The 22,398-nt window shown below is 38.0% G+C and overlaps 1 non-coding gene across 1 annotated transcript; it reads left to right on the plus strand.

Moving 5' to 3' along the window:
- The first annotated feature begins 1,842 nt into the window (after positions 1-1,842).
- Positions 1,843-1,949, plus strand: LOC114401037. Its single transcript, XR_003664153.1, has one exon. It is a non-coding gene; the product is annotated as a small nucleolar RNA R71 (small nucleolar RNA).
- The last annotated feature ends 20,449 nt before the right edge of the window (positions 1,950-22,398 follow it).

Raw genomic sequence — 22,398 nt, forward strand, 5'->3', positions numbered from 1 at the left:
AGACATATGATCAAGTACAATTTCAGACTCAATGCATGAAAAGTGAGAGGCATGCAAATTAGAATAAAGATCAGTCATGTATTCATCAACAACATGGTCAATTATTTCAGCACGAAATACAGAAAGATCTTCAGATGGGTATTTCATAGCATCCAGAATATTAAAATGAACAGTTATATCACCAAACTCCATGGACAGTGTGCCTGCACAAACATCTATCTTAGTTCTAGCAGTTTTCATAAAGGGTCTGCCTAGAATGATGGGAACTGATCCTTGAGAAAATCCATCTTCCATATTCAAAATATAAAAATCAACCAGGAAAATCAGTTCACCAACTCTAACTAAGACATCTTCTATGAAACCAACAGGGTAGGCAACACTTCTATTAGCTAAATGAATTACCACATCAGTTGACTGCAAGGGGCCTAGAGATAGAGAATTAAAAATAGACAGAGGCATAACACTAACAGAAGCTCCTAAATCTAGCATGGCATTGTCAAACTTACTATTCCCTATAATACAAGGTATGCTGAATGTACCTGGATCTTTGCATTTTTCAGGAATTTGAGGAACAGATTTACCAATCAATGCGGAGACATTTCTGCCCATGCTAATCCGATCACTTCCTTTAAGCTTCCGCTTATTAGTGCACAGCTCCTTCAAGAATTTGGCATATCTTGGAATTTGCTTTATTGCATCCAGCAGAGGTATGTTTACCTCTACTTTTCTAAACGTTTCCAAGATCTCTTTCTCTGCCTCTTCCATTTTTTTGTTGGAAACTGCTCTTGGAGGGAATGGAAGAGGGGGAATGTGCTACTTCTGCAAATCAGAATTACCTGTGGAAGAAGATTCACCTGCACAGAAATTGTTAGGTAAATTTTTATCATCACCTTTTTCTGGAGTAGAGTGAAGTTTGGCAGGTTCATTTGCAGATGAGGAAGGTGCTATGGGTTGAGGTCCTTGACACTGCTTTCCCGACCTCAATGAAATGGCACTGACATTTTTGGGATTTTGGACAGCTTGAGAAGGCAGCTTGTCAGAATTCTGGGACTGTTGTTGATTCAATTGGGTAGCCAATTGTCCATCTGATTGGTTAAGCTCTGAATGGAGGCTCTGGTCTCTTGCTGAAACTGCATGTTCTGCATAGTCATTTGCCTCACAAGTTCTTCGAGGGAAGGTTGTGGAGGGGCCTCAACTGTTGGCTGTTTCTGGGTTTGTTGCTGTTGTTGGATTGGTGGAGGAATGTATGGTCTGCTTGGGCCAGCAACATTTTGGAAGGAAGGAGCAGGCTGTTGTTGTTGTTGCTGAGGGCTGGACCATCTAAGGTTAGGGTGATTCCTCCATCCAGGGTTGTATCTGTTGCTGGAGAGGTCATAATTGTTCTGCTGTGGTTGATTTTGCTGCTGAGGTTGAGGAGGTCTATTGTAAATGTTTGCAGCATAAGCTTTAGGCTGCTCAATTGCTCCAGGTTGCTGCATGGAAGGGCAAAGGTCTGTATGGTGGTCAGCAGAGGAGCACAAACCACAAACCCTTGCAACAGGTACAAATTTCTGATTCAAGGCCAGCTGGGTTACCAAGTTAACCAATGCATCCAGTTTGCCTTCAAGCTTCTTAGTTTCAGATGATGCAGATGGGTTTGTAGCTACCTCATGCACTCCTCTAATGACTATGGCATCATTTCTGGCGCTAAACTGCTGGGAGTTGGAAGCCATCTTCTCAATTAAATTTCTGGCTTCAGCAGGAGTCATGTCTCCAAGGGCTCCACCACTGGCAGCATCTATCATACTTCTCTCCATATTACTGAGTCCTTCATAAAAATATTTGAGAAGAAGCTGTTCTGAAATCTGATGGTGGGGGCAACTGGCACATAGTTTCTTAAATCTCTCCCAGTACTCATACAGGCTCTCTCCACTGAGTTGTCTAATACCTGAGATATCCTTCCTGATGGCTGTGGTCCTGGAAGCAGGGAAAAATTTCTCTAAGAATACTCTCTTAAGGTCATCCCAGCTCGTGATGGACCTTGGAGCAAGGTAATACAGCCAGTCCTTGGCCACTCCCTCTAATGAATGAGGAAAAGCCTTCAGAAATATGTGATCCTCTTGGACATCTGGGGGTTTCATGGTGGAGCAGACAATGTGAAATTCTTTCAAATGTTTGTGCGGGTCTTCACCTGCAAGGCCATGAAACTTTGGAAGCAAATGAATCAGTCCAGTTTTAAGAACATATGGGACATCCTCATCAGGGTATTGGATGCACAAGCTTTTGTAGGTGAAATCAGGTGCAACCATTTCCCTTAGAGTCCTCTCACGGGGTGGAGGTTGTGCCATGTTCTCAGAATGTGCAAAATCAGAATGCTCAGAATCAGAATGCTCAAAATTATAATGCTCAAGATCAGGATGTTCAAAATCACCAATAACAGAATGCACAGATTCACCAGTAATGGAATGCTCAGAATGATCAAAAGGTATAAAATGATGCCTAACTAATCTATGAAATGTCCTATCTATCTCAGGATCAAAGGGTTGTAAGTCAGATGGATTGCCTCTAGTCATACACTACATTCAGCATGCACACAACTAGTTGCCTTGTCATGTAAATAAAGGTGTAGGTTTGAACTACATCTACCCTCAAATGATATCCAAATGACTTGAAATTTTGTGAGCAACCTTATAAAATGATGAGAAGATATCACAAAAAATTTCAGACAAAAATTCAAAGTATAACTATGAAATCTAAAAATGGTAGGTTAAGAAAAATAAGTGAATAAAACTTGAAAAATAAAAAACTTTTGACAGAATCGCTTTTTTTTTACGATGGAGACCTCAGCCGGTCTATGGCCGGCTTCCACGGCGTAGGAAAGTTTTTTCTACCCCAAATGCATATATAATAATTGCGATTTTGATAACCGGAGCAAAAGTTATGGCCGTTTGAAGTTTTGACAAACACAAAATTTGCTAGTTTTTTGGAACTTTCAAATCTGACCAAACTAAAGGCTCTAGCTATTTTTCCCACAAAATATGGATTAAAAGAAGTTACCACAAAAAAATTCAGCCAAAAATAACAACCCTAGCTACTAAAACAAAAAATCTCAAATAATTCAGCATGGGTGGTCGCTAAAATCCGTCGTCTCTAATTGATTTCTACTACTACTCTGTTTTACCGCAAGCACAATCTTCACAGCAAAACACCCAAGACTGAAACAGGGGAAACGCTTAATGGGAAAACTGAAACAGAACACACATTAAACAAAATACCAGGACACTAAACAACACTAACACACATACTAACACAATACTAACAATTTAAACATAAAACACGAAAGGATTAAACACACAACACTAGCTAGCTATTATGAACCTTTGGACACTGCTCCCTGGCAACGGCGCCAAATTTGATCGAGGCCGTACCCGAATCAAATAAACATGAAAATGCAGTAACTAGGAAGTGATCCTAGGTCGTTTCCCAACGAGTAGTGACAAACCAAATGTTCATAATATACTTGCAGTAACAGTAACGATTGGGGGGGGGGGTTTGTTTGTTTTGTGATTAAAGAGCAGAACAAGTAAACTGGAATACGAAATTACTAATATTAAAAACGGGTTGTTTCCTTTGATTCAGAAGCCATTCTCTTATCCTGGGTTATGGAGAAATTGTCCCTAACAGTCAACCACTTAATCCAACCCTATTTCAATTTACTAAGCGAAAATCAACTTAGGGTTTTCAATACGTGATTAGGCACCACATACACCAGTTAGCCCTTCGTCCATTAAGCATGAACGCAAGTTAGGCTCAGAGGCAATTAATCGAACACTAAGCGTGCACTGATTAATATTCACGAATTTGGGATAACTGGTGAAGGGAAAACTGCCAGGAAACCACATTACAAGCGAAACCTCAAAGAGAGTTGGACTTCGTCCTCAAAAGGAAACAACACCAGAAAATCTAGCCTTCCATGGATTCAAACAGAAAACGCAAATGAAACATGAAGCAGAAACGTAAATGAACAGAAACGTAAATGAACAAAAACGTAAATGAACAAAAACGTAAATGAACAGAAATGTAGATGAAACAGAAACGTAAATGAGAGTAGAAGAAGAAGCAAGAACGAAATTGTAATTAGAAACAGAAAACGTAAAATTGCATTACGTGAACAGTAGCATTCAGCAGAAAAACGAAAACCCTAAAACAAAAGCTCTGAATAATGAATAGCATAACAGAATGCCCTGCACAAATCCCAAGGCTGCTGTTTTAAAAAAAGAGTCACTCAAAGTCACTGGGCCCTCTTACAATACTCTGGCCCAAAACGAAATAAACACTGAACAACATGAAATAAAATTGCGAAATTTCCTAATTAACTAAGGTAAGCGCTGCTTAATTTGCCCCCTTCAAGTCCATAACCAAAATCCGAATTAAGCCCAATGTTTCATTAATTCCTGAAATTAGATAAAAAAAACATCAAATTAGCTAAATGAGCCCAAATAATAAAGCTGCCTGATTAATTGACAATTAAGACCAATCAGTAATTAAAATGGTGCAAAAAGGGTTTAGAAAATAGAAGAAAATGATGGCACATCACTTAACGTTTTAAAACATTGGTAATCGATTACTACCTTCTGGTAATCGATTACCAGAGAGTAAAACTCTTTGGTAATGATTTTGTGAAAACTTCTTGTGCTACTCAATGTTTTTGAAAAACTTTTTTAGTACTTATCTTGATTAAGTCTTCTCTTGATTTTTGAATCTTGAGTCTTGAATCTCGATCTTGATTATTCTTGAATCTTGATTCTTGAAACTTGATTCTTGAATCTTTGGAATTTGCTTAACTCTTGATTCTTTGGCATCATCAAAATAACCTTGGAAGACATTGCTTCCACAATCTCCCCCTTTTTGATGATGACAATCCTGAAATCAAGAGAATGCATACAATTTTGTTCTATCGTTCACTCATCCCTTTCTCCCCCTTTCTTTTTGAATTTATGCTTAATTTTAAAGTTTTGAAAATATAATATCTTGATTTCTTAAAATACCCATTTTTCTCTCCCCTTTTGGCAACATAAAAAAAAACCAAAGTGCGAAAATAATGAATAATTTAAAAACATACATAAAGCATAATTTGAATAAAACCAAATTGAATATATACCACTCAGTCATATATCATCAAAATAACCAAGTCTAAGCATAAAACATAAACATCTAAGTGCAAAATACATAAAAACATCAAGTTCAGTCATAATTAACTAACTACCAAATACTTAACACATAACCTATGTTCAGAGAATAAATAACATAATGTCATAAATCATTCACAGAACATAATACAAGCATGTGTATTAAACAAGTCATAAGTCATCATAACATAAAACAAATCATTTGTCTAAGTCACTGGCATCTAGAAGTCCTAATTCTCTTCTAAAGGTGTAGAAGGAATCTTTGGGTAGTGGTTTTGTGAAGATATCTGCGAGTTGATTTTTGGTATCTACAAATTCTAGAACACAGTCACCTTTTAGGACATGATCTCTAAGAAAATGATGTCTAATTTCTATGTGCTTGGTTCTAGAGTGGAGAACTGGGTTCTTAGATATATTTATGGCGCTTGTGTTATCACATTTTATGGGTATATGGTCTAATACAATCCCATAATCAGATAGTTGTTGTTTCATCCACAGAATCTGTGCACAACAACTACCAGCAGAGATGTATTCTACTTCGGCTGTGGATAATGCTACACTATTTTGCTTCTTGCTGTGCCAAGAGACAAGAGCAAATCCTATAAATTGACATGTGCCACTAGTACTCTTCCTATCTATTTTGGATCCAACAAAATCTGAATCTGAGTATCCTACTAAATTGCAAACAAAATTTTTAGGGTACTATAATCCTGAGTTAACCGTTCCTAAGAGATATCTTATGATCCTTTTTACTGCAGATAAATGTGAAAACTTTGGATTTGACTGAAATCTTGCACACATGCATACACTGAACATAATATTTGGCCTACTTGCAGATAAGTAAAGTAGAGATCCAATCATACCTCTATATTGCTTTTCATCAACGGATTGACCGGACTCATCTTTATTAAGGTAGCAACCAGTGCTCATAGGAGTAGCCAAGTGTTTTGAGTTCTCCATTCCGAATTTCTTGATGAGTTCCTTGCAATATTTTGCTTGGTTGACAAAGATCCTATCATTTGTTTGTTTGATTTGTAGTCCAAGAAAGTAGTTTAATTCACCCATCTTGGACATCTCAAACTCACTTTGCATGTCAATAGAAAATTCCTTGCACAAAGATTCATTAGTAGATCCAAAGATTATATCATCAACATATATTTGTACCAATAAGATATCATTATCCTTCTTCTTTATGAATAAAGTGGTATCTACCTTTCCTCGAATGAAATTATTTTCTAATAGGAATTTACTTAATCTTTCATACCAAGCCCTAGGTGCTTGTTTTAACCCATAAAGTGCTTTCTTTAACCTATAAACATGATCTAATTTTTGTGAGTCTTTAAACCCGAGAGGTTGTTCTACATATACTTCCTCTTGGATTAGACCATTTAAGAAGGCACTTTTGACATCCATTTGATATAATTTAAAATTCATAATAGATGCATAGGCTAAAAGCATCCTAATGGCTTCTAATCTAGCTACGGGTGCAAAGGTTTCTTCATAGTCTATCCCTTCTTCTTGGTTGTACCCTTTTGCAACTAGTCTAGCTTTATTTCTAATTACTATACCATTTTCATCTAGTTTATTTCTAAATACCCACTTAGTTCCTATAATGGGGTAGTTATTTGGTTTCTCAACTAGTTCCCAAACATTATTTCTCTCAAATTGATTTAACTCTTCTTGCATAGCAACTATCCATTGATAATCTATTATGGCTTCTTTAAAGTTTTTAGGTTCTATAATAGAAACAAGTGTCATGTTATTGCATAAATCTTTAAGAGAGTGTATAGTTGCTACCCCTTTTGAGATATCTCTGATGATGTTGTCAAGAGGATGATTTCTTGAAGTTTTCCATTCTTTGGGAAGATCATCATTTTCTTGAGCTATGTCATCTTGAACATCCTTGTTTTCTTCATTTCTCTTTCTTTTTAGATCTATTTCTTGATTGTGCATATCTTCCAAAGAATCTGCAATATCATCAAGAAACTCCTTTCTTGGAGAGGTAATATTAGTTTCATCAAAAGAAACATGTATTGATTCCTTAATTGTCATGGTTATTTTGTTGTATATCCTAAAGGCTTTGCTATGTAGGGAATAACTAAGGAAGATGCCCTCATCCGCCTTAGCATCGAATTTTCCTAGGCTTTCTTTACCATTGTTTAGGACAAAACATTTACATCCAAAAACATGTAAATGAGCAATGTTTGGTTTTCTATTGTTAAAAAGTTCATATGGGGTTTTCTTAAGAATGGGTCTTATTAAGGCTCTATTCATAATATAACATGCGGTGTTGACTGTTTCTGCCCAAAAATATTTTGGAAGTGGTGTGTCATTTAAAAAGGTTCTAGCAATTTCTTCTAAAGATATATTTTTTCATTCTACTACTCCGTTTTGTTGGGGTGTCCTAGGTGCAGAAAAGTTGTGTTCTATGCCATGTTCATCACAAAACATTTCAAAATCATTGTTTTCAAATTCACCTCCATGATCACTTCTGATGGAGATAATTTTGAGATTTTTCTTGTTTTGGATGACTTTGGCAAGTCTTCTGAATGCATGAAATGCATCATTTTTATGAGTAAGAAATAAAGTCCAAGTATACCTAGAATAGTCATCAACAATTACTAAGGCATAGTAATTACCACCAAAACTCATGACCTTAGAGGGTCCAAACAAATCCATATGCAATAATTGTAATGGTTGAGTAGTAGATACAATCTTTTTAGATTTAAAAGATACCTTGGTTTGTTTACCTTTTTGGCATGCATCACATAACTTATCTTTTTTCAAACTTTAATTTTGGTAAACCGACAACTAGGTCTTTTGAAATTAATCTATTTAGATGATCCATGTTAATGTGAGCAATTCTCTTATTCCATAACCATGGATCACTATCTTTACATAGAAAACATTTATCATTTTCAGATTTTTGTTTCAAATCAATCATGTAAACATTATTTTCTCTAAAACCTATATGCTCAATATCCTTGTCATGCTCAACATTATTTTCAGATTCTTCCTCATTGTTTTCATGAGATTTTGTCATGAGACATAAGTTGACTTGATCTTCATCATGATCTTGAAATGATTTCAGATTTGACCTATACCTAAAATTTCTTTTAACAAACAGAGAATTTAAAGAGGCCATTTATCTTGAAGTTGTTAAACTTTCTACAAGAAACCTGCTCTGAAACCACTTGTTGGATAAGTGGCCTTGGAATAATTAAGAAGGGGGGGGGGGGGGGTTGAATTAATTATGAACGTGTCTTGACTAATTAAAAATCTATCCTTCTAAATGTTACTAGATTCAAATAGGCTTTTACTACTAAGTTAAGAAAGTAAAGAACAAAAATAGAAACTTAACCAAAAGTAAAAGCGATAATTAAAAGTACACAGCGGAAATTAAAGAGTGTAGGGAAGAAGAAGACAAACACAAGATTTATACTGGTTCAGCCACAAACCGTGCCTACATCCAGTCCCCAAGCAACCTGCAGTTCTTGAGATTTCTTTCAACCTTGTAAAATCCTTTACAGGCCAAAGATCCACAAGGGATGTACCCTCCCTTGTTCTCTTTGAAAAACCAAGTGGATGTACCCTCCACTTGAACTAATCCACAAGAGATGTACCCTCTCTTGTTCTCAGTATAACAATCCCCAAGTAGATGTACCCTTTACTTGTACCACAAAGGATGTACCCTCCAATGTGTTGGGACAAAGAATTCTCAAGCGGTTAGTCCTTTGAATCTTTGTAAGGGGAAACAAAAGATATCTCAGGCAGTTAGTCCTTTGAAATCTTTTGCTTAAGGGGAAGGGAAGAATCAAAAGAATTCTCAGGCGGTTAGTCCTTTGAATCTTTTGTAAGGGAGAAGAGAGACACAAAAGAATTTAGGCGGTTAGTCCTTCGTTCTTTTGGCAACGGGAGAAGAGAATGAAAAAGCTGAATAACACAAGTTTTTGAACAAAGAACTTTTCTTGAAAGAGAAAGTGTTGATAAAAAACTTTTAGAAAGATAAAGAGAAATGAATTAGAAAATTGTGTAGAAAGATTGATTGAAAGATGTTTTAGAGATGATGTTGAAAAAAGATAGAAAGATAGATGATTCAAAGATGATTGATGATTATTGAAACTCATGCCATGGTCACATATTTATAATCTCTTGATGACTCAAGTCAAAGCTTGTGACTCTTGGCAATTTCTTTAAAACTAGTCACTTAAAAAGTTGTGACTTTTGAAAAAATCTTCAGAAACAAGTCACTTGAAGAATTGTGACTTTTGGAAATGTACTTTTTGAAATCAGTCACTGGTAATCGATTACCATTAAGGTGTAATCGATTACACATCAACATATGTGACTCTTCATTTTAAATTTTGAAAATCAAAACGTTTAGAAGCTCTGGTAATCGATTACAAGTATTGTGTAATCGATTACACAAGTTTAAAATAATTTGAAAATGTTTAAACACAAGCTGTAACTCTTGAAATTTGAAATCTTAACGTTTTAAAACACTGGTAATCGATTACTACCTTCTAGTAATCGATTACCAGAGAGTAAAACTCTTTGGTAATGATTTTGTGAAAACTTCTTGTGCTACTCAATGTTTTTGAAAATCCTTTTAGTACTTATCTTGATTGAGTCTTCTCTTGATTCTTGAATCTTGAGTCTTGAATCTTGATCTTGATTATTCTTGAAACTTGATTCTTGAATCTTTGGAATTTGCTTAACTCTTGATTCTTTGGCATCATCAAAATAACCTTGGAAGACATTGCTTCCACAAGTTTCAACCGTTAGAGCTAGCTTAGTAGTTGAAGCTTCAGTAGGAAACCCTTGATGTGACCAATGTCCTAGTTAAAGAGTTAAACATCGTAAACAACAGTTGAAGCCTCAACCTTAAGTGTGAAGTTATATAGTGGCGTGAGTATAGGTGTGTCAAGATCACCTTAAGCTTGAACAAGTTTAGGGAAGTGGGGGTTGTCTATTTTGCTTATCCAATTAGCACCCAGTTAGTATCAGGTAGGAAACCTTAGAGTGCAACCGTTAGAATCCCTCAAACTTAAGTGAGAGTTATGAGTCAAGTATACCGAAGTGAGGAAGATCGTGTTGAGGGAAGAGACCTAGATCTGAAGATAGGTAAATCATGTATTCTCGAGAGTCATGTTTGGACTAGGATTGGTGAGCGTTGAAGTTTCAAAACTTATGCCTCTTTTCTTGAATGGTCCCATGTTCAAAGAAGAGTCGGCCATGTGGCCTATCGTGTTTCCTTGTGTTTGTTTGTTTGGTTTAGATTCTCATCAGTGTCTCCTATGATATTTCCCAACTCTAAATAGTATGTCATTCACATTCTTTTATCGTTGAGATGTCACTCTTGTGAGAAAACTTGAATTATGAAATACTATCATTGAGGAAGCGAGAATCACTGGGCTTAGTCGCTAAGTGCAAAAGGAGTCTTGTGATCGAAGTCATCGAAAAGCGCTTTGGGTGGGCACATAGCCTAGTGTCAGGAACCACATGTGTAATCTCTTTCTTCTCATTCATTAGGCGAAGTTTCGGGGATTAAACTTCCTTTAAGGGGGGGGTGGAGTTGTAACACCTCATTTTTCGTAAACTAAATAAAAAGAGTTTTATTTAAAAATTAATAGAGTTTTTAGAAATTAAATAATTGAGAGAAAATAGTTTTTGTTAATTAAAGTACGGGTTTCATAGTATAAGAAAATAAATAGAGTAAAATGATATTTTAGAAAATAAAGGGATATTTATTTAATGAAAGAGTAAAATACAGTTCCTTTTTTATAAAATAATAAAATAAATAAAAATAGAATAAATAATAGACTCAGAGTACCCTAGCTATAAATAGATACATATCAGGTCAATTTTTGCATTTACGATATGGTTCTATGCTGTCTCTTTCTCCCAAATTCGTTCTCCCTTTTTCCTCTCCCAAAACCCTCTTTTTTTCCTGCATACACGCAAATCTCTCCCATTAAAACTATGATCCAGACTCGTTAACCGTTGAATCATCCTAAAATTTGGACACCACCTTCGAAATGCATTTTTGCACATTCCCACCATTGAGATTTGTGAAATAATATCCGTAGAGAGAGATATGTCCCTCTTACAAAGACAATGAAATTGTGTAGGGATCTTAGGGAATCTTAGGGAACCGCTGGAGACGTTGGTATCGCTGTCGGACAACACACGTGAGTCTACTTAAAGGTAAGGGATGGGTTTATCGCAATTAGAGTTAGAATGAACATGTGTAGGGATCCTTATAGGATCAAATTGGGGTGTATTTTGGGATGTTTATTGTATTGTAATTCTGGCTTTATGATTATAATCATGTGATTGTTATGTTTGATGGACCAATTGATGCCCTGATGCGAATTGGTTGATAAAATTGAGTGCTCTTGGTGTTTTCGTGTTTTTAAACCTATGATTTTGATTCCTTTGATTTTGATATGATTAGGTGAAATTGGTTGAGGCATTTTACTCCCCATGTTGTGAGAAACATTTTTGTATGATTTGTTTATGTTTTGGACAAGATTTACTAGATTAGTGTGAGAATTGGATTGTTGGAAACGTTCTTTGTGATGTTTTGGTCTCATAAGCATATTACATTTTGATGATTATAACACATATATATGTATATGAATTGTTAAAAAAAATTAGGAATTAATAGTTCAAATAATAAAATTAAATTAAAGGAAATTAATATATTAATATTCAACGATAAATATTTTCAATGCATTTTTAGTTTATTATTTATTAACTCTTTTTAATTGAAAATAGTATAGTTCAATTTAATCTATACATGTTTGGTGTCAAGTAAATATTAATACTGTGTGATGTTTATATGATTCATGAGGTGTGATAACATGTTGCATTGGAATTATAACATTATAATTGAGATTGAGTGTATGTGATAAATTAAGTACATGTTTAATTATTTATTAACTCTTTTTAATTGAAAATAGTATAGTTCAATTTAATCTATACATGTTTGGTGCCATGTAAATATTAATATTGTGTGATGTTTATATGATTCATGAGGTGTGATAACATGTTGTATTGAGATTATAACATTGTGATTGAGATTGAATGTATGTGCTAAATTAAGTATATGTTGAATTATAAGATATATGTGTATTGAGATTTTGCATGCATTGAGTTGTGAGCTATGAACTATACAACCATGCAACTGTAAGACCCTTTAAGGGCGACAAGTATTGTGATAGGATCCACTGTGGGAACCCTACAAGTTGAATCACTTTGAGGCACGACGAGTAAAATTACTTTGGGAACAATTGAGAAGTGTCATACCCTAATTTCGTCCGGGGACCTTTGCTTGATGACATGCGACCTTTCTTTGGTCCTTGTGAGGTGCTTGGCACCCATCATTAGGCAATTTGTGAAATTCCAGGACATGCCGGAAAACCAAAAAATATTGATGCACAATCCGTAAGTTTCCGTGACACACCGGAAATCAAATGGAAGCATCGTTGCATAATTAAGTGAGATTCCGTAACATTCCGTAAGTCAAAAAGGGGATGATTATGTAATCCGCAAGGTTCCGTAACATTACGGAAAGAAAACAAGTATCGTTACGAGATTCGTAAGTTTCCGTAACTTTACGAAAAAAGAATCACCAAAAAAGGTAAGGGGGTGAACTTATCAAGATAGGGGTGTAAATAGCAATTCAAATCTAGGCCCGGGACATTTTGGAAGTTGGGTTGCTTAAGGAGGAAGCAACTGGGCGGCAAGCTCCTCCACGTTTTTGAAAAATGGTTTTCGGGGCTTCCGTAATACTTCCGTAAAATTTCCGAAAACCTTGGGTAAGCATATTCCACTTAACATTGGTGAAAGGGAAGAGAAAAAAGATGAAAATAAAATTCGAAAACACTTCCGTAAGGCTTCCGTAACTTTTCCGTAAAATACGAAAAGGGGGGTGAACTTAGTAATTCGGGTGCGCTTAGAAATCTTCTTCATTAAGTCTTTGGGCGGCAAGCACCTCTTTTTTTTTTTTCTATAAATAGGGGAGGGGGGAGCTGTTTCAAAATGTTCAAGACCCCTTTGGCTATGCATTTCGGCTATTTTGGGCAAAAAACACGTTTTCGTGAAGAAAAATCGAGTCGAAGTGCTTCTGTAACGCTTCCGTAAGCGATTCTGTGGAAATTCTTCATCGTTCTTTGTCGTTCTTCATCCGTTCTTCGTTCGTTCTTCGTTCTTCAACGGGTAAGTTTTCGAATCCGAGACTTTCAATTCATTTCTTGTTTTTTTAAGCTTTCATCTTTATTTCGTTCATTTTCGATTTCTTTTCTTCCGTCTTTAACGCGCTTTTATCGTTTATTTAAGTCGTTTTCTCACCTAATAAATGATAAAATGAATTTCAACCGATCATTTGTGTTGTAATCTCATTTAATCACTTTCAAAACGAAATCTAACCGATCGTTCACGCTATAACCTCGGTTAAACCAAAAAAAGTAAAATAATAATAAAATAATTAAAATATCTTGAAAAATAATAATAAAATAATCAAAATATCTTTGAATAAAATAAATCAAAAAAATCAATCGGACGTTTTTCTTTGGAAGTTTCCTTGAATGAATTGATTAATAACCAAAGTGAAACTAAGACTAAAATAGACTCACAAATCAAGTTTTGTCCGAAAAATCACTAAAAACCATTTTAAGGTCCAACGCCTTAAACGGTCCTCTTTGCTTTTATCGGTTAACATGGACCGTTCAAAAGCGTAAAATCAACATGTAACTTTACCGCTTTTGCAAGAACTACGTAGGTCTGATTTCCTCATCTCAATCGAGGATACGTAGGAGCAAAAGCCCCGCTTTTGTCGACCACCCCAAGAGATCGTTAATGGTCCAATGCCTTAACGTTTCTCTCCTTTCAAAAAAACAAGAGATCGTTAATGGTCCAACGCCTTAACGTTTCTCTCCTTTCAAAATCAAAAGACCGTTTAATGGTCCAACACCTTAAATGACCTTTTGTTCAATAAAAACATATTTTGCAAAAAATGACAAAAACAACTTAACCAAACACTTTGTTCCGAAAGAACTACGTAGGTCTGATTTTCTCATCCCAATTGAGGAATACGTAGGAGCAAAGGGAAACACCCTTGTCGACCACAAAAAAGAGAAAAAAATATAAAAAGGGTATAAAGGATATAAGGACATAAAAGGGAACGTAAAAATCAAAGTCAAGTTTGCACATTCGATTAAAGGCTGCCGTCCCTTGTGACGGACGTGTGGGGTGCTAATACCTTCCCCGCGCGTAAATACAACTCCCGAGCCTTTCACTTAAAAGTTCGTAGATCGCGTCTTTTCCGGTTTTTCCGACGTTTTCCTCAAATAAACGTTGGTGGCGACTCCGCGCGTATTCCTTTCGTGGAACACGCATCCCGCGAGTCACGCGTCGCCCTCCCGCCGAAGGGTAGGTTGCGACAGTTGGCGACTCCACTGGGGAATGTTTTTAGAGAGTTAGGCCATTTAATCTTGTGCAAAGTTTTGCCATGACTTACTCCTTTGTTGGCTTCCCTTTATTATGTTCTTGTATATATAACTCTTTGATGCTTTTAGTGCATTTTTTGTATGCATGAGGTAAATATTTATTCATTTGATGCACACAAACACTAACACTATTTGCACACACGGTGAGTTGAGAAAGGGGCCCTATACCCGGGTTCATGGGAACATAAGGTGTGGAGGTGAATCCGTGATCATGCTAGGTCTCCAACTTGCTTGATTACAGTGAACCCTCATCTAGAGTTTTTTTCTTTGAAAACATATTGTTGCTAGTAGTCCCTACTGCTGCAGTATGTTCTTCGAAGGGGATGATACCTCTAGAAACCATCAAGAGAGATATCACTACCTTGGGGGTTATCACTAAAAGCCTAGTTAGCTCTTTCCCTTATAGGTCCCTTAAATAGGGGCACGGAGCAAACACGCTGCGTGCCATTTTTCACACTGCCATGCATAAGTATCATATACCCTCTTGCTTATATTTGTTTGTGAATATTGTCGTACTATGTACATCCCCGTGTTGTGCCTTTCGCATATGCATCATGCGTGGGTTTCGTCTTTGATCCCCTCACTTTAGCAAACCGACGGAGGGTCCGTGTCGCCTTCTTAAAAACATACGTTGGGTGCCACGCTGCCCAAACGTTGTATCCAACAAGGAAACAATTTCTCGGGCTCCCATATTCGTAAATTGCATCTGTGTCATATGCATTTCTTCATGCATTCATCCATTCCACCCATGATAGATGTCGGAGTTTTGATTCGGACTAGATTTTATTTCACTTTAGTAAAACATGGGATCAAGTCAAAAGCCTTCGCTTAAAAAGAGGTTCTATCAAGTCAAAATCAAGAGCTTAGAGGTCACTAGTTTACGAGAGTTGGGGCAATTAATGGGTCAACTTCAACAGCAAGCCTTCCGCAAAGCCTATGGTAAGATTTGGGACCTAGCTAGGGTAGAAGTCTCCATGGAACCGATTGCATCCCTTTCCCAGTATTATGACCAGCCCCTAAGGTGCTTCACATTCGAGGACTTCCAGCTAGTGCCGACTGTGAAAGAGTTTAAAGAAATCCTGGGATGCCCACTGGGAGGAAGGAAGCCATATCTTTTCTCTAGGTTCTATCCCTCCACGACAAGAGTTGCCAAGGTAGTGAAAATCTCAGCACAAGAGTTGAACCAGGTAAAGCAAAATAGGAATGGGGTAGTCGGAGTATCAAGGAAGTGTTTGGAGGAAAGGGCAAAGGCCTTGGAAAATCAAGGCGAATGGGCTTTCTTTTATTGACATCTTGGCGCTTTTGATCTTTGGAGTTGTCCTCTTTCCAAATATGGAAGGGTTAGTGGACCTAGCAGTGATTGACGCTTTCCTCGCCTTTCATCATGGCAAGGAAAGCCCGGTCGTCGCCATTTTGGCCATGTATGACACGTTCGACCGGGGATGTGAAAAGAGCGACACAAGAATTTTTTGTTGTGCACTGGCTCTCTATGTGTGGCTGGTTTCACACCCTTTTCTCCAAGAAGGTAGGCCCGTCTATCCGCTACAAGGTCACCGCTCGTGCGTCGAAAAAGGAAAGGCGAATTGGGACCAACTCTTGGCTAGCATGGAGGGGCGTCTGTTAATTGGTTCCCTCGCTAGAAGGAAGGAAGAATCGTGATTCTATCTTCATACGAAGGATGTCTAAAGGTTCCCTTGATGGAACAAGGGGTTGTATTAATTATAATCCCGTCCTCGCCATAAGACAGCTTGGCTACCTCATGAGAGGAGTGCCATCAGACGAAAGCATCACGCCTTTCATCACACGGGGTTTCAGTGACCACAACGCGAGGGTACTCCAAGGAGTTCGCAAGGCATGGGATGCGGCGTGAAGAAAGGACAGAGAGCTTAGGGGAAGCCGTAATGGGATCATCGGCGGCTATCATAAGTGGTTGAGAGTCCGAACACAAGGATTGGATTGGCTCCCAAATCTAAAGACTGTGAGAGGCGATGAGGTTAAAGCTTCGGAAGAAAGTGATGAGGTACAAGCCCTAAAGGCAGAGGTTGAAAGAGCCCGGGTAGTCGAAGAGAAGTTCAAGTCCATAGCCATCAAAGTCTGAAAAGAGTATGATGAACTAAGGGACGTCAATATGGCCACAGCTGAAGCTTTGGAACGAGAAACCAAGAAGGCCCGAAAGGAAGAACACGACCAAAGCAAAGTTTTGAGGGGCTTTATAGGGCAGCAATAGTGAGCTCAAGCTCCGAAGAGGTGAAAGGAATCATCACGGGTCAAAGGCATGATCTTGAAAGACGAGCTAAAGGCTTGCCTTAGGTCGAAAAGAAATTTGTCCCAACAGTTAAGCGAGACTGAAGGGAATATGTGGGCCATCATCGATGAGTGCAAAGAGAAGCTAAATCTAGCAGCGACTCACGAGCAAAGGCTAGAGGATGAGTACGCCAAGATATCAGCAGAAAGGGAAGTAAGGGAAAGAGTAATTGATTCATTGCACCAAGAGGCAACAATGTGGACGGACCGATTTGCTCTTACTTTGAACAGGAGTCAAGAACTTCCCCCATTGCTAGCCAAGGCCAAAGCAGTGGCGGACACCTACTCCGCCCCCAAGGAGATCCATGGACTTCTCAGCTATTGTCAGCATATGATAGACTTAATGGACCATATGATTAGAAACCGCTAGGAAGTTTGTATTGTCGCTCAGATCTTGACTAGTTATAACTTTTTGAAAAAAATGAGTTTATCCCACGTTTTTACTCCAAAAATCAGTGCGAATCAAGTCACTCCCACATTTTATCTCTAGCATGCATTGTATGTTGGTCTCGTCCTTTGTCACGGGAAGCCGGAAGGTCCATATCACCTTCTTAATTGTACACATGGGGCACTGCGCCCCCAAATGCGCAAGTAAGAAGAGATAATTTTCCGGGCTCTCGTGTCCGTAAAATGCATTCATATCATGCATCGCATAAGCATCTCTTCATAACATCATAATGAACATGTCGTTCCTGCATTTGTCCGTTATCATATTCCAGCCTCACATTTTGCATGAGTCATGGCATCATCATGCATATGCGTTCAACAAACTTTTTGATCTGCAAAATTGCATACCATTTGTTTTCATGTTTACTCATCCTTGTGTTTTCCTCTACAAAAACAAAAAAGGGGAAGCGTGAAACTTCACACTACATTCTTAGTTGCATGTGTTAGGCACCATGAGCCAACCATGTTGGGATCATAAACCCATTTCTAAAAAAAAAACACACAACAACAAAACAAAATAATTGAACATGGTACCTAATGCATGGTTAACTAGGAAATGGTGTTTCTTTGGGCATCTCAATTTCATAATTACATTTTCCATGCATAGCTTAAAGTATGCCCGAGTCATTCATCCCTATGAGATGTTGTTGAAGTATTGGCGATCAGAATTGCCATTCCTTGGATTATAGGGTTGAACCAAGCTCATGCTTTTATAAAAAGGTTCATCAAGTCAAGTTGAAATATGGAAGTAACCGTCTTGCAAAATTAGGGCAAAAGATGAATCGAGTCACATCACTGCTTCGTCTACTGCCAAACATATTTAGGATTGTTAATGTCCTTGTTACTTCCAGTTTCACCTTGACAAAGATGTCATGGACCATGTTGAAAATCTAAATTGATTCAATCCCATATCCTGCGTAAAAATTCGCAATACTTCAACTGTACATCATTCGCATACATCCATGCTTTTCATTGGTTGCATTGCTCATTGCATTCTTTCCTTGAAAAATAAAATAAAATAAAATAAAATGAACTTAATCATTGTTATAAAAAAAAAACATGCTTTACGGCATCCTCACCGAACTTGTGCTAGAGCTAGAGTAATGGGTGAAGTAGAGAAGATACAAGAGAATATGAAGACCGACATGGAGGCCATTAAAGAGAAAATGGCCACAATGATGGAGGCCATGATGAGCGTGAAGAAGATAATGGAAGCCAATGCGGTTGCAATTTCCGCTACCAGCGTTGTTGCTAAGGTGAACCTGATGTCCCCATCTGGCATCAACCAAATGAATCATCCAACCTCAGATATGGTAGGCAAAGATTTGGGAAGTACGGGCAGCCCCCATGATGTGCAAATTCAAAACGAGCACGCCTTCCCGCCATATGGCTTGCCTCTCAACTATACGCCACCCAATGTGGCGTACAGTCCCAATAAGAATGTCAATAACTCCACTCCTATACCCATTAAGAGCCAACAACCCCGAACTGATCATGCACATGTCTCTTAAACCGTGGGGGAGACACATGAAATTCCCCATCACAATCTAGCCGACTTCGAGCCTTGGCTCGAATATGCCACTGAAGGACAAGCAGTTGGTGGTATACCCCTTGAAAACACTTCGGAAGGCCCTCAGTATCACCCCCAACCACAACCCTCATGTTCCACAGCGGTTTAAAACCCTCATGACTATGGCAGGAATGGGAAAGTTGGATCATCTAGAGGAAAGACTTAGGGCCATTAAAGGAGGTGAAGATTATGCCTTTGCTAACCTAGAAGAATTGTTCCTAGTACCTAATATCATCACCCCTCCCAAGTTCAAGGTGCTGGACTTTGACAAGTACAAGGGGACTACTTGCTCCAAGAACCATTTAAAGATGTATTGTCGGAAGATGGGGGCATACGCAAAAGATGAGGAATTGTTGATACATTCCTTCCAAGAAATTCTTACTGGGGTAGTTGTTACCTGGTACACTAACTTGGAACCTTCCCGAGTCCATTCCTGGGAGGACCTAATGGTTGCCTTCGTTAGGCAGTGTCGGTATAATGGCTTCGGATAGGATGCAACTACAAAAAGTGTGCAAAAAGGGGGCACGAATCTTTCAAAAAATACGCCCAAAGATGGAGAGACTTGGCAACTCAAGTAGCACCCCCAATAATAGAGAAAGAGATTATCACAATGATAGTAGACACGTGACCGGTGTTCTACTATGAAAAAAATGGTGGGTTACACACCTTCAAGTTTTACAGATTTGGTCTTCGCCAGCAAAAAGATCGAAGTGGGTCTGAAAAAAGGCAAATTTAGTCATCCTGCTTGGACGAATGAGAAAACTGGGGCAAATGAAGAGGGTGAGAAAGAGGGAGAAACCCATGCTGTGACTGCCATTCCTATACGGCCAAGTTTCCCACCAACCCAACAATGTCATTACTCAGCCAATAACAAACCTCCTCCTTACCCACCGCCCAGTTATCCACAAAGGCCATCCCTAAATCAACCACAAAGCCTGTCTACCGCACTTCCAATGACGAAGACCACCTTTAGCACAAACCAAAAAACACCAACAAAAAGGAATTTTGCAGCAAAAAGCCTGTAGGGTTCACCCCAAATTCCGTTGTCATATGCTAAACTTGATCCCATATCCACTCAATAATTCAATGGTAGCCATAACCCCAACCAAGGTTCCTCAACCTCCATTTTTCTGAGGATACGACTCGAACGCAACGTGTGCTTATCATGGAGGAGCCCCGGGGCATTCCATTGAGCATTGTATGACCCCGAAGCATAAAGTGTGAAGTCTAATTGATACGGGCTGGCTGAAATTTGAGGAGAATCGCTTGTTGAATCCTAACATTGACAAGCAACACCATACATGGGGCAATTCTGGAAGCTGTTGTTATGACTCATCAGGATTTTCAAGTTTATGCCATAAACCACAGTTACAATGCTAAATGATATGGATAAAATGGACATCCTCTCACGAACACATCTTTGCTTATTCAACTTCCACCGGAATGTGAGTGTAAGCCATTGGTCTGTTTGCTCAAGCAACCTGCGCTCCTGAGTGTTGACTTCCAAGACCGTTCAATCAGAGATTACTCATCTTGCACGTTGGTGGGGGTGTCGTAAAACGACGAGTAAAGTAAAAGTAAAACAAAAAAACAAAAAAAACAAAAAAAAAAACAAAAAAAGAAGAGAGGGCATTTGATTGACTGTGTTTTCAAGTAAAAATATAGACGTTCATGTGACCTCATTTTATCATTCCGGAAAGTTTGTCTTCTTAGAGAAGCGAGTTGTCAAGAATAGGATGTTGGACAAATGGCCTCAGTTATCTTAAGAAAGGAGGGGTTGAATTAAGATGCAAAGACTATTCCCCAATTAAACTTTCACTCTCTTCGGATTAACAATGCACCCTTAACATGAATTACTCAAAAGACAATTCAAAATAAACTTCTTTAAAGCAAAAGATAAATAACAATAAATAAAAGAAGTTTAAGAGAAGAGGGGAATGCAAACCTGATTTATATTGGTTCGGCCACTTCCCGTGTCTACGTCCAGTCCTCAAACAACCCGCTTGAGATTTTCCACTCTCTTTGTAAAACTCCTTTTACAAAGTCTGAACCACACAGGGACAACTCTTCCCTTGTGTTCAAGAATCCTCTACAATAAGAGACTCTCAGTCTCTTAATCCCTTTTCAGAAGTAAGAAGAAGAGAAGAAGAAATCTCTCTTAAAAGGGATAGATTGTACAATGAAGACCAATCAAAATTCCTTATTGAATATGCAAGTGGTTGACCAAGGAATCTTTTTGAGAGGATAAGACAGTTCAGTTCAGAAAAACTCTTAATCTTTTGAGAGGATAAACTTTGTGGGCAATGAAAACTCTCTTTAAATTCGTGCTTCCAAGCCACCTTTGATGCCCATTCATAAACCATTTGAATAGATGTGACTCTTGGAAATTATTTTCCGAAAATCCCCTCTGGTAATCGATTACAAGACTTGTGTAAACGATTACAGGTTTTAAAAATTTGAATTAAAACATTTTCAACTGCTGGTAATCGATTACCAGAGAGCAAATCTCAATTTGAAATGATAGAATTCTTTGGTCAAACCTTTTGTTTTTCAATTTGGAAACTTCTTCCTAAGATTCTAGAGATCAACTTGATCATATATCTTGATTTCTTGTCTCGAATAAAACTTAGAAGCACTTGATCCTTCGGCATCATCAAAACATCAAAATATCTTGCTTTTACATAGGAGTCATTTGGCTTAATCCATCAACTGAAAAAAAAATCCTTCAACTATTTCTCGTCCTTGGAAAATTCTTTTTTGCAAAAATCAATTGCTTCTTTCATTCTCCCTTGCTACAAGGTTGTGAAAACAAGACAACGATGGTTACCTCATAGCCCTACACTGGGGCAATGAGGGGCATCGTGCATGAGCCTCAAGTGAACATAGGGGCAGATTAGAAGTTCTCCCCCAATAGGTTCCCTCCTACAAGGTCATGATGAAAGACAACGATTGGTACCTCAAAGCCTTACACTGGGGCAATGAGGGGCACCGTGCATGTGCCTCAAGTGAACATAGGGGCCGATCAAAAGTTCTCACCCATCGATGTTTTCAACAAAAAAAAGGGGGATAAACCCTAGGATTTCAATGGATTGATTAAACATCAAACGACTCCATTGCCGTCACTCCAAAATGGTCAAATGACTAAATCAAACAGAACATACACTCTGAGGGAGTTCTCGGAGAGATTTGCAAAAGATAGGATAAGGTTGCATGGACTATCACCTCTTTCAAAAGGACAGTCAATTTGTGTTTTCCAAAAAAAATCAAATCAAAATCAAAATCACAAAATAGGGAAAGAATGTCATGAACATTGTACAACTTTCCATTACATTGCATTGTTTAATATGAAGTCTGCATTTACCAAATTTCACGACAAAGGTTGCATGCATCTGCATCC

Source organism: Glycine soja, chromosome 19 (assembly GCF_004193775.1).
Source record: "Glycine soja cultivar W05 chromosome 19, ASM419377v2, whole genome shotgun sequence".
In the NCBI taxonomy this organism is placed as follows: domain Eukaryota; kingdom Viridiplantae; phylum Streptophyta; class Magnoliopsida; order Fabales; family Fabaceae; genus Glycine; species Glycine soja.